The sequence below is a fragment of the Microcaecilia unicolor genome, chromosome 1 (assembly GCF_901765095.1).
Source record: "Microcaecilia unicolor chromosome 1, aMicUni1.1, whole genome shotgun sequence".
Lineage (NCBI taxonomy): Eukaryota > Metazoa > Chordata > Amphibia > Gymnophiona > Siphonopidae > Microcaecilia > Microcaecilia unicolor.
Genome location: NC_044031.1, coordinates 157,393,754 through 157,406,394, shown reverse-complemented (window position 1 = coordinate 157,406,394; position 12,641 = coordinate 157,393,754).

The following is a 12,641-nucleotide window of genomic DNA, read 5'->3' as shown; positions in this document are numbered from 1 at the left end:
GACATCTATCATATCTCTCCTTAGCCACCTTTTCTCCAAGCTGGAGAGCCCTAGTCACTTTAGCCTTTCCTCATAGGGAAGTCGTCCCAATCCCTTTATCATTTTCGTCGCCCTTCTCTGCACCTTCTAATTCCACTATACAGTGGGGGAAATAAGTATTTGATCCCTTGCTGATTTTGTAAGTTTGCCCACTGACAAAGACATGAGCAGCCCATAATTGAAGGGTAGGTTATTGGTAACAGTGAGAGATAGCACATCACAAATTAAATCCGGAAAATCACATTGTGGAAAGTATATGAATTTATTTGCATTCTGCAGAGGGAAATAAGTATTTAATCCCTCTGGCAAACAAGACCTAATACTTGGTGGCAAAACCCTTGTTGGCAAGCACAGCGGTCAGACGTCTTCTGTAGTTGATGATGAGGTTTGCACACATGTCAGGAGGAATTTTGGTCCACTCCTCTTTGCAGATCATCTCTAAATCATTAAGAGTTCTGGGCTGTCGCTTGGCAACTCGCAGCTTCAGCTCCCTCCATAAGTTTTCAATGGGATTAAGGTCTGGTGACTGGCTAGGCCACTCCATGACCCTAATGTGCTTCTTCCTGAGCCACTCCTTTGTTGCCTTGGCTGTATGTTTTGGGTCATTGTCGTGCTGGAAGACCCAGCCACGACCCATTTTTAAGGCCCTGGCGGAGGGAAGGAGGTTGTCACTCAGAATTGTACGGTACATGGCCCCATCCATTCTCCCATTGATGCGGTGAAGTAGTCCTGTGCCCTTAGCAGAGAAACACCCCCAAAACATAACATTTCCACCTCCATGCTTGACAGTGGGGACGGTGTTCTTTGGGTCATAGGCAGCATTTCTCTTCCTCCAAACACGGCGAGTTGAGTTCATGCCAAAGAGCTCAATTTTTGTCTCATCTGACCACAGCACCTTCTCCCAATCACTCTCGGCATCATCCAGGTGTTCACTGGCAAACTTCAGACGGGCCGTCACATGTGCCTTCCGGAGCAGGGGGACCTTGCGGGCACTGCAGGATTGCAATCCGTTATGTCGTAATGTGTTACCAATGGTTTTCGTGGTGACAGTGGTCCCAGCTGCCTTGAGATCATTGACAAGTTCCCCCCTTGTAGTTGTAGGCTGATTTCTAACCTTCCTCATGATCAAGGATACCCCACGAGGTGAGATTTTGCGTGGAGCCCCAGATCTTTGTCGATTGACAGTCATTTTGTACTTCTTCCATTTTCTTACTATGGCACCAACAGTTGTCTCCTTCTCGCCCAGCGTCTTACTGATGGTTTTGTAGCCCATTCCAGCCTTGTGCAGGTGTATGATCTTGTCCCTGACATCCTTAGACAGCTCCTTGCTCTTGGCCATTTTGTAGAGGTTAGAGTCTGACTGATTCACTGAGTCTGTGGACAGGTGTCTTTCATACAGGTGACCATTGCCGACAGCTGTCTGTCATGCAGGTAACGAGTTGATTTGGAGCATCTACCTGGTCTGTAGGGGCCAGATCTCTTACTGGTTGGTGGGGGATCAAATACTTATTTCCCTCTGCAGAATGCAAATAAATTCATATACTTTCCACAATGTGATTTTCCGGATTTAATTTGTGATGTGCTATCTCTCACTGTTACCAATAACCTACCCTTCAATTATGGGCTGCTCATGTCTTTGTCAGTGGGCAAACTTACAAAATCAGCAAGGGATCAAATACTTATTTCCCCCACTGTATCTTTTTTGAGATGCAGCGACCAGAATTGAACACAATATTCGAGTTGCAGTTGCACCTAACATTCTATTTGCTTTTTTAGCCGCAGCAGCACACTGAGCAGAAGGTTCCAACATATCATCAACAACAACACCTAGATCCCTTTCTTGGTCCGTGACTCCTAACGTGTAACCTTGCATGATGTAGCTATAATTTGTGTTCCTCTTTCCCACATGCATCACTTTGCACTTGCTCACATTAACGTCATCTGCCATTTAGACGCCCAGTCTCCCAGTCTCGTAAGGTCCTCTTGTAATTTTTCACAATCCTGCCGTGATTTAACGAGCTTAATTACACGTTGAGTGAAGAAATATTGCTTTGATTTGTTCTAAATGGACCACTTAGTAACTTCATTGCATGCCCCCTACTTCTTGCATTTTTGGAAAGAGTAGACATGTGATTCATTCCACTCCACTCAGTATCTTATAGACCTCTTTCATATTTCCCCTCAGCCTTCTCTTCTCGAAACTGAAGAGCCCTAGCCTCTTTAGCCTTTTCTCTTAGGTAAGTCATCCCACCACCTTTATCATTTTGATTGCCCTTCTCCGTACCTTTTCTAATTCTGCTATATCCTTTTTAATTTGCAGTGACCAGAATTACAGATAGTATTCAAAATGCAGTCACACCATGGAGCGATACACAGCATTATAATATTTTCAGTTTTATTCTCCATTTCTTTTGTAATCATTCCTAACATTCTATTTGCTTTCTTGGCCGCCACTGCACAATGAGCAGAGGGTTACAATGTATCATCCATGATGATACCTAAATCCTTTTCCTGGGTAGTTCAAACCATCCTAGTTGTTTGTCCAGAGACGAATAAATAGTGTTTAAGTAATGCAATCAGATCAATTTCCTTGAACCCCTGACACAACCACGTTACTCTAAAAATAAGCTGAATGCTTTGAAGTACTTTCTAAGTGTGTGCAGTCTAAAAATTTTCATTGTATTTTGTTTCCCACGTCATTTATGGGAATCTTCATGTTTTAAAAATATTCTTATTATGTGAGCAATATTCCGCCCGATATTCAGCCTGTGTTGGAATGATGCATTTGAGCAGCTCATAGCCACAATCTGAACCCTGGATATTTAGCATCGGGGCATGTGCGGCTTCTGGCACTGAATATCCAGGTATATGTGGTTACTTAACAAGTTAACAGACTAAAAATCACTGCTAACCAGCTAAGATCACGCTCCGCCAATGCCCCACCCCTATGGCCAGTTAGCAGTGATATTGAGTGGCACTAACCGATTAAAATGTGCCACTGAATATCAGATGCCAGATCACTCAGCACAGTTTAACTGGGCAGAAGCCTCTCCTACCCAGATAAACCCTACTGAATATTGGGTGGACTGTTAACAGCAGTGGCATAGCTATGTTTGGGCATGAGTGGGCACAGGCCCACCCATTCTTGGCTCAGGGCCACCCAGCTGCAGTTTCACACTGCTCTCTTCCCCCTTCTCCTCTGCAGCGCCCCGGCATCTGTGCTCCTGTCTCTGAACTCTTTCCCTCCCCAGTGTTGGTACAAGTGTCCCTGGCACCTGCTGCGATTCATTCTCACTACTTGCGCCGGCCCCGCAGGCTTCCATCTACTGCATTCCACCACACAGGAAACAGACAATGATGTCAGCGAGGGTGCGACACCAGCAGATGGAAGCCTGCAGGGCCAGCATAAGCAGTGAGAATGAATCACTGCCGGTACCGGGGTTGCCTGTAGCGACATCGGAGAGGGACAGGGTTCAGAGACAGGAGTGCAGATGCCGGGACATCGCGGAAGGGAGGGAGAAGATGTGTGATGTTAAAAAATATCTCCACGAAGATGGGTGTGGTGTGGTGGGAGGGGGGCGTCAGCACGTGCTGGTGGAAATGCCCTTCAAATTTACCTATGGGCCAATCCAAAATACCGAGTCTGGCTATGCTTCTGGTTAATAGTGGGCATTCTATCAGAAAGAGTGCACATTATCCCCCTAATTCTATAAAAGTTGCCAAAAATTGTGCGTACAAATTTGGGCATGCACCCAGTTTGCGCATGAAATTTAATTGAATAACAAGCCAATTAGTGCCAATAATTGGCTTATTAACACAATTATTTGTGCTTATTGGATTCAATTAAGATGAACATGCGTAAATTTAGGCGTGTGATCCACGCCTAAATATTATGTGCCTCCCGAGAAAGAGAGCTTGGAAACGGGAAGGTCATGTGCAGTTCGGGGCGGATTGTGGGCATGTTTTTGGGTTACACATTCAATTATAGAATAAGGGGGTTCCATGTATAAATTTAGGCAGGGGCATTTGCACTACGTTTTGTTGGTGCAAATAGATGCACCTAAATTTATGCACAATGCCCGGGACTTAAGTGCTATTCTATAAACCGCACCAAAACTAAGTTTTTTTCAGCAGTGATTTTTTAGTTGTGATTTATAGAATTCACCCCTATTTGTAAAGAATGCACTTTCATATGAAAGACTGCACACTGTTTCCCAATATTTCCTGAATAGTACACAATCATTCAGAAGAATGAGCCATTTTTTCAACATAAGAAAAAAAATTCCCATATGTCAGGTTTTTCCTGTCATTTCAGGCGTAAAATAATATGGAAAAAGTTAATATTTCCCATGTCGTTTCAAACTAATGCACATCCCTACTAATACTATAAAGCTTTTTCTGTGTGTTAAGCATGATTTTCATCTGGAAAATGCTTCTGTTAAAAGTAAGCATGTATAAGCATACAGTACATGCATGGATTTGCATCTTCTTTAGAGCAGGTATGGATTTTTGCAAGTGAAATTGTGAACTACTAATTATGGGAGCCCCCGTGCTTTTTTTGTAGGAAAAAAGGTACCAGTACTTATTATGGGTAACCTTAGAGGCAGGGTTGCTATCTATGACTCTCTCCCTATGGTAGCCACATCTACAGTACCACACCCCTTTTACCAGCCATGGCACATATAAACAGACATCATTAAAAATATTACACCAGTATAGGAGAATAAAAATCACTTGTGACTTTTTTTCATCATAAATAATTTCTGTAAGCTGTTACAGCTCCAGTATACCCCAAATGACACAATTCAAATTAGTATACAGACCAGAAATTAGAAGACACAATATTTTATCAAAATTTCAGAACCTAACAAACAGATCCCTATTCAGATACTTGACCTTGCAGTCACACATGCAGAATAGAGATAGCCCCTCTACAGGCAAAAATTAACCTGAAATCCTAAGAAGCTAGACTTCGCATGCAGCACACTACCAGGGAAATAGAAAGAAACACATTTCCTCCTATACAGTGCAAAATAAGACAGCACATGAAAATTCTCAAATTGGACATATTCCAAACACTAAAATGAACATAAAATGATTTTTTTCTACCTTTGTTTTTCTGATCATGTTAGTCCAGTCTCTGATTCTGCTGCTCTCTGTCTGTTCTCTTAACTCAGTTTCCAGGGCTTCCTGTCCATTTATTTTTTAAACTTTCCTCCTTTCTTCTTCATTTCTTGCCCTACATCCATAAGTAAAAACTGGGTCTTCCGTGGACTTGACTGGACAAGGTATAGAGTGGATCCAGCTTCTGCCTATTTTCTCCATCCATGTTCAGTTTGTCTTCCCTCCCCTCCATACAAGTCCAGCATTTCTCCTCTCTCCCATCCTTTGCATCTATGTCCTGCATTTTCCCTCCCCTCTATCCATGTGCATCTCCTTCCTCTCTCTTTCCTCCCCTCCATCGATGTCCAGCATTTCTCCTCTCTCTCCTTCCCTCCATCTATGTGCACCTCCCTTCTCTCTTCCCTCCCCTCCATCTGTGTCCAGCATTTCTCCTCTCTCTCTCCTCTCCTCCATCCATGTGTACCTCCCTTCTTTTCTCTTCCCTCCCCTCCCCTCCATCCATGTTCAGTATTTCTCCTCTCTCTCTCCTCCCCTCCATCCATGCATCTCCTTCCTCTGTCTTCCCTCCCCTCCCCTTCATCCATGTCCAGCAATTCTCCTCGCTCCCATGCTCTCCTGTCCATCCACATCCAGTGATTCTCCTCTCTCCCCTGACCTCCACTCCCATCCATGTCCAGAGATTCTCTTCAGGAGAAGAAGCTGAGTCCCTCTCTCCACAGGACCAGGATACCCCCTCTCTCTCCCGCTAACTCTCTTGTCTAGTGCAATTCTATAAGAAGAAGAAATCAAGTCCTTTACTCTCCTGAGACCTGATTCTTTGTTCGGACACAGAACGTCCCTTTGCCATGGTCCGCACGAGGAAGTAGGAAATTACATCAGAAGGGGGCAGGTCTTGGCATAGAGAATTTACGACTTGAGTGCAGTGGATCAGGTGGTCTCAGGCGAGTAAGTAAGTGTGTCATGCAGACTCTATTTCTTCTTCTTATAGAATTGCACCAGATAGAGTGTTAGTGAGAGATAGAGGGGGCATCCTGGTCCCTGACTCGGACACGGACCAGGGGAGTATGGAGGGGAGAGAGGAATGTGGGGCACACATGGGGGTAAAAAAGGTGCTGGTATGCGGGGGTTCCCTGTTACTGTTAAATCGCTGCCTTTAAAGGTAAGTGAATGTTTGGAAACAATGCATATATTTATTCATGTGAATTTGCACAGTTTTGGTATATAAAAGATGTAAGAATACAGATAAAAGAAATAAGGGGATTATATGAGGATTTGCTCCACACCATTTCGCCTGTGCGAGAGAACAATATTGTTCATATGGTTGTGAGAAGCAGTTAATCTGACTATCCCCATGCACCAGATGATGTGTTGTAAAATCCTGCTCTTGACACAAATGTTTGGGACATTAACTATTTGTTTTGATCATTAGTCCCCACAGTGTGCTGTTTGTGTGATATTTAATTTAAGGGTATGCCATACTGGCATGTACCAGCACAAAAGAAGCCCTGGGGAGCCCATTGTCTAAAGACAATTTTGAGGGAAGTTATCAAGCTATGTTAGGGCTCTAAGTTGCATTATTTGTTCCATAATGTGTGTCAAGAGGTACTCATTAAATTAAAGAAACCTCAACGGTCTAGGGAAAGTCATAGACTTTTTAACCAACCCTTAATGGACTACTATCACCGGCTTCAACTGAAACACGGAAAAACAGCAGTGAAAAACCTCCCTAAGGAATAAAACCCACAGCTTCAAAAACCATTTTCAGTAGGCATCTTAAATTACCAATGTCCCACATCTATGTTCTCTCACAACTTACAGTCAAACAGGAAAAGTTTCAAAAGCTCTCCACAAAAAACATGCAAAAACAATCACAAAATGTGAACAGTTATCGTAATGGTGCTGTATCCCAGTCCACGGTCGCTCAGTCTTGGCAGGATAACAAGCAACAGTGGGACCACTTGCTTAAATCATGCTCTGTGGGCCGACCTTCAATATTCAGTGGCACTTAACTTGGCAGTGTCGCTGAATATTGGAAATAACTGACCTCTTACTATGTGGGCCAGAGAGAGAGGTTTTCCAAGAGCAAAGTCAGACAGGAGCTGGCAGCTATGTGGGTGTCAGCAATATCCAGTACAGTACCCGCAAGGTTAAACAACCAAATTGTATTGCATAAAAAGCAATCCTAATATTGGCCACTTAGTTATGCAGGCGCTGGCACTGAATATCAGCTGGGACTCACATAGTTTCCGAGTAGCAGATGACATTGTTGAACATTCCTGTGATCAGAACCTCCCTTCCTGAACCCTGTGACTGATTCGGTTACCCCCTCTCAAACCCCCTTCCAATTCTGACCCTCCTCCTGAACCTTCTCCCTGAGACTGACTTCTCCCTTGAGATCAACCCCACCTTGAGACCAGGCCTCCCCCAAGACTAGGTCCCCCCCCCCCTCCTTTGAGGTCTACTACATCCCTGATGGTCCAGTGGGGATATCCTGGACAAGAGTGATCCCCACTCGCTCCTGCCTCTAGTGGCTCCATATAATAAAATGGCTACCGCCAGCTCTAGCGGTAACCTACTACTGCTACTACTACTTATCATTTCTATAACGCTACTAACTTTATCTGCAAGCTAACCAGGCACTGGTCTGGGTATCAGCCCTGGTCTGAGTAATCAGCTGGTGCTCAGTTAACTTCTAAGTGACCTCACATAGTTGAATATTCAATGCCAGACCCTGGTCATGGCCTGGCATTACATATCTGGGGTTAATTCAGCCTGCGGCTGTAAGAGGATGAAAAACTGCTGACCATCACTGGCTGAATATCTAGTTCTAAGCAGTTAATGTGGGTTTTTTAGTGCTGGCTGTTCTTAGCACATGGTAACACCTTAGTATACAGGCCTTGTAGTCTCTCCTCCTATTTCCTTTGTGATCCTCTGTCTCTTTTCTTCAATGGTCCAGCAGTATGACAGGAGAGAGTGGAGGTGGGCTTGGAGCTGACAGCTTACAGGACTCAATCAACACTACTACTGTATGGCAGATTTGGGGCAGAGGAAGAAGAGGTCAGCAGTGGACTCAGGTCTCCAGGCTCCTAGCTCTAAAAGATGATGAGGCACTGCAGCTCCATAACAGAGTAAAGCTGCAGTGAGCTCAGGGCTCCTCCTGGCTTAATTGCAGAGTGGCACTGCAGCATAAGGATGATAGTGTCACATGGCATCATGAGGATAGTACTACTACTACTATTTAACATTTCTATAGCGCTACAAGGCATACGCAGCACTGTACACCATACTCAAAGAGCTTACAATCTAGATAGCAGAGAAAGCTCCCCTTGTCTGCACACCAAACATTTCTAACAGTTGCAGCTTCTGTGCCTGTCTGTAGCTTCTCCACTTGATCAAGTCTGCTCATCTCTTCCTGCCACAAAGTTAAAAAGGTAGCACAGTCTGAAGGTTGAGCTTAAAAAATGAACAGTAATTATGAGTAGGGATTCACAGAATCCCTTGAAGACCTTGACTGCATGCCGCTAAATAAATTCATTTTTATTCATTTAGTCCATTGTGCTTTATATTTATATATCCTTAACATCAGTTTCTCATTCATGAGGATGGCTTTGGCATTGTTTTGCCCACATCATCTTTCTTCCCCATAGATGTACCTCAATAACAGACAGCTGTTTCAGTCTCAGTCACTTGAATCCTTCTGGCATCTTCAGTCCTTTGAAGTTCAGACTTTTATTTCCAATTGCACTTTTGCAAGACCAGTCTGAGGAGTTTTCTGCTTCATTGTCTTTTCTGTTTTTCCATGCATAAATCTTTAAAACAGGGTATTCTTCAAGTTATTCATGTCTTCAGACTACATCTGACACTTGCAGTTTTCTGGCATACTCCAGTCCCCTTTGGGCTATTTTCATTCACTGTTTCATGTTCTTTACAGCTGTAGAGTTTATTTTTCTTTTCTTTTTTTAACATTTTTGCTCTTTTATTCTTAAACCCTTACAACTCTTTTTTTTTTGGTAGGACTATTTAAAGCATCGCTTGGTGACTTCTCTGAATATATTTTCAAAACTGTTTGCAAGTGATTTGCCTTCTTTGTTGACTCATTTGCTTGTGTCTATAGACTGACTCAGACACCCAGTGGTTTCCAATAGTTCTCATCTGTTTATGGTCAGTTTTTTTCTATTCCTTCTCTCACCTGTTTTTCTACTATGACATTTTCCTGATACCCGGTATTCTCCAGCATCCTTTGGTCTGAACAATTTTCCAGCAGGTAACATCTCTCTCTTTTTCTTTAGATTGTCACATACAATTTACTCATATCTCTATCTCTTTATAGATAGATATAGACAGATAGAGATAAGCTTGTTCATGTCTTATAGACGGACAAAATGTGATGCTTTTTTCATTTTTATAATTTTCTATAGCATTTTGTCTCCTTGGGCTTTTGTCCTTGTTCAAAAATAGGATTTAATCCAGTTGTTTTAAGGAAAACAAAATTCTCAAGTTTATATTCTCTAGTACTTCCCAGTTCCATTTCAAATATTTAGAGCTTTTTAACCAGGGCTCAAAATGAAATGCTGTGATTCAATCCATCCATCTGTCTGGAGGCATGGTATCTTCTATGAAAAGGATCTGATCTGGTCTAAATCCAGTGGATAAACATAGCACAGACTTTCCACCTACCCTATGAAAAAAAGCTCAACTTAGTAAAAGTGATTTGAGTTTCTGTGCAGGTCACATTTGAAAGTTGATTATTTATATGTTACAGTCTATTTCAATGCATAACATTTTCATGCTGCTTTCATTGTCCATTTCCATCTCACTGCAGTTTTTTTTCTTTTTCTTTTCAATTTCTTTATTAACTTTTAACAAGTGCAATTAAAACAAAACAAACAAAAAAAACAACAGCCAGACAACCAATCCAAAACAGAATAATTGTGGGTGCATATAATCTAGTATAAGTTCAGAAGTTTAGGAGCAGGAATAGAGTAGGAATAGAAGTTTAGGAGTAGGTATGTTAGAAATGATAAGATATGTTGTGTATTTAAACACTTCCATCGATTTTTCCTACACAATGAACAAGCAGACATTTCAAGTGCCACACCCTCATATTTCCTATATAACCAAAATCATGTTCCACTAAGTCTGCTCAAAGTGCTATTGTCAACAAGAAGTCAAATAAGGCAGCATCCTCATCAGAAAGATGCACTTTTAGTGCTAAGGATTGCCATAGTAAAAGTTTTGGAGAAAGTGGCACTTGAAGGTCTAATAGCTATAAGAGTCTATCTCAGAAAATGTGGTGAAGGAGGTTAGCTTAGCAGAGTTTAAAAAGGGGTTGGACGGTTTCCTAAAGGACAAGTCCATAAACCGCTACTAAACGGACTTGGAAAAATCCAAAATCCCAGGAATAACATGTATAGAATGTTTGTACGTTTGGGAAGCTTGCTAGGTGCCCTTGGCCTGGATTGGCCGCTGTCGTGGACAAGATGCTGGGCTCGATGGACCCTTGGTCTTTTCCCAGTATGGCATTACTTATGTACTTATGTACACTTACATCCACACTTCTGCTTCTATGATGCCCTCCTGTACGGGAGACATAAACACAACCGGCTGTTACAGATGGTTTGTCTCATTGTATGAAACTCTGGGGTGAATATATATATATATATATATATATATATATATATATATATATATATATATATATATATATATATATATATATATATATATATATCCTTTATTATTATTATGGTGTTCCTTTCTTAATTAAATTTTGCGTTCATTTTATTATACTTTTCCTTAATTTTCCTTAGTGATAAAGGCAGTTTAGTAAATTTTAGTAAACAATAAATGATAATATCTAGATAGGGCCAAACGATGATAAATTATAGGCAATAAAGTTCTCTTGTCAGCACCACATTGCCAATAGAGAGCAGTGTTTTGGGTGCAGCTTAGTTCAAGAAAACCATTGACTGTATAAAATTGTAGGACACGGCCATTTACTGCCCCCACTGAAAAAAAACATTTTTCCCAGCCCAGTGCATGCCAAAAACATGCGCCCACATTACTGCAGTCCTCTTTTTAATCACAGCTTAGTAAAAGGACCCCTTGGTCGGTATTATAACACCTTAGCATGCAATACCTTTATAGCACAACTGCTAAGGGGTCTCAGTTACCACATGTATTAATGGCTTGGGTGAAGAGCCAGGCTTGTAGCTTAGTGGTTAGTGTAGTGGACTTTGATCCTGGGGAACTGGGGTCAATTCCCATTGCAGCTCCTTGTGACTCCGGGCAAGTCACTTAACCCTCCATTGCCCCTGGTACAAAAATAAGTACCTGAATATGTAAACCGCTTTGAATGTAGTTGCAAAAACCTCAGAAAGGCGGTATATCAAGTTCCATTTCCCTTTCCCTATTTGAGATTCTAGATGGAATGTTGCTACTATTGAGATTCTAGATGGAATGTTGCTACTATTGAGATTCTGTTGCTACTATTTGAGATTCCATGTAGAAGCCTGCCCTTGCAGATTATCAACATGGCCACGCAGGCTTCTGTTTCTGTGAGTCTGATGTCCTGCACGTATGTGCAGGACATCAGACTCACAGAAACAGAAGCCTGCATGGCCGCGTTGCTGATCTGCAAGGGCAGGCTGCTACATAGAGTACTGCTAGTGGAGGAGTAGCCTAGTGGTTAGTGCAGTGGACTTTGATCCTGGGGAACTGAGTTCAATTCCCACTACAGTTCTTTGTGACTGCAGACAAGTCACTTAACCCTCCATTGCCCCAGGTACAAAGTAAGTACCTGTATATATGTAAACCACTTAGAATGTAGTTGCAAAATACCACAGAAAGGCAGTATATCAAGTCCCATTCCCCTTTTGGTAGAGGTAGTCTTGAGTTAGACATAGCTCCTCTGAATAAAGTTCCAGAGTGTGGGGGCTTCTCCTGAGAATGCTCACTAGTGAGTATCACATCATGCAATTTCTTTTGACAAGGGTACAGATAATGATGCCCCTTCTTAGGACCTTAGAGGTCTCAAAGGTGGGTAGAGAGCTAATTTATTCTTTAAGTACTCCGGTCCATTTTGTCTGAAGACCTTAAAAATAAGACATTTTTCTTTCTTTCTTTCTTTGTTACATTTGTACCCCACATTTTCCCACCTATTTGCAGGCACTTACATAGTTGCTTGTTTGAATTTATTTTGCTGATTTCCATTGTGTACCTGATGAGTTACTCCATTGTTTCTCATATACATTGTGATATATACTGCATTTGTTCAAAATCATTGAGCAGGTGTGCCTTATATGTGGATGGAGGGACTTCTACTATTCCTCACCTAATTTATTTGCACATCTCAAGTGATGCGAGAAGGAGTTTCCAAAATTATCTACATTTCAAGTTTATTTCAATATACTGTTAACCAAATAATTATCTAAGTCAGGGCTTCCCAAACCTGTCCTGAGGACCCCCACAACCAGTCA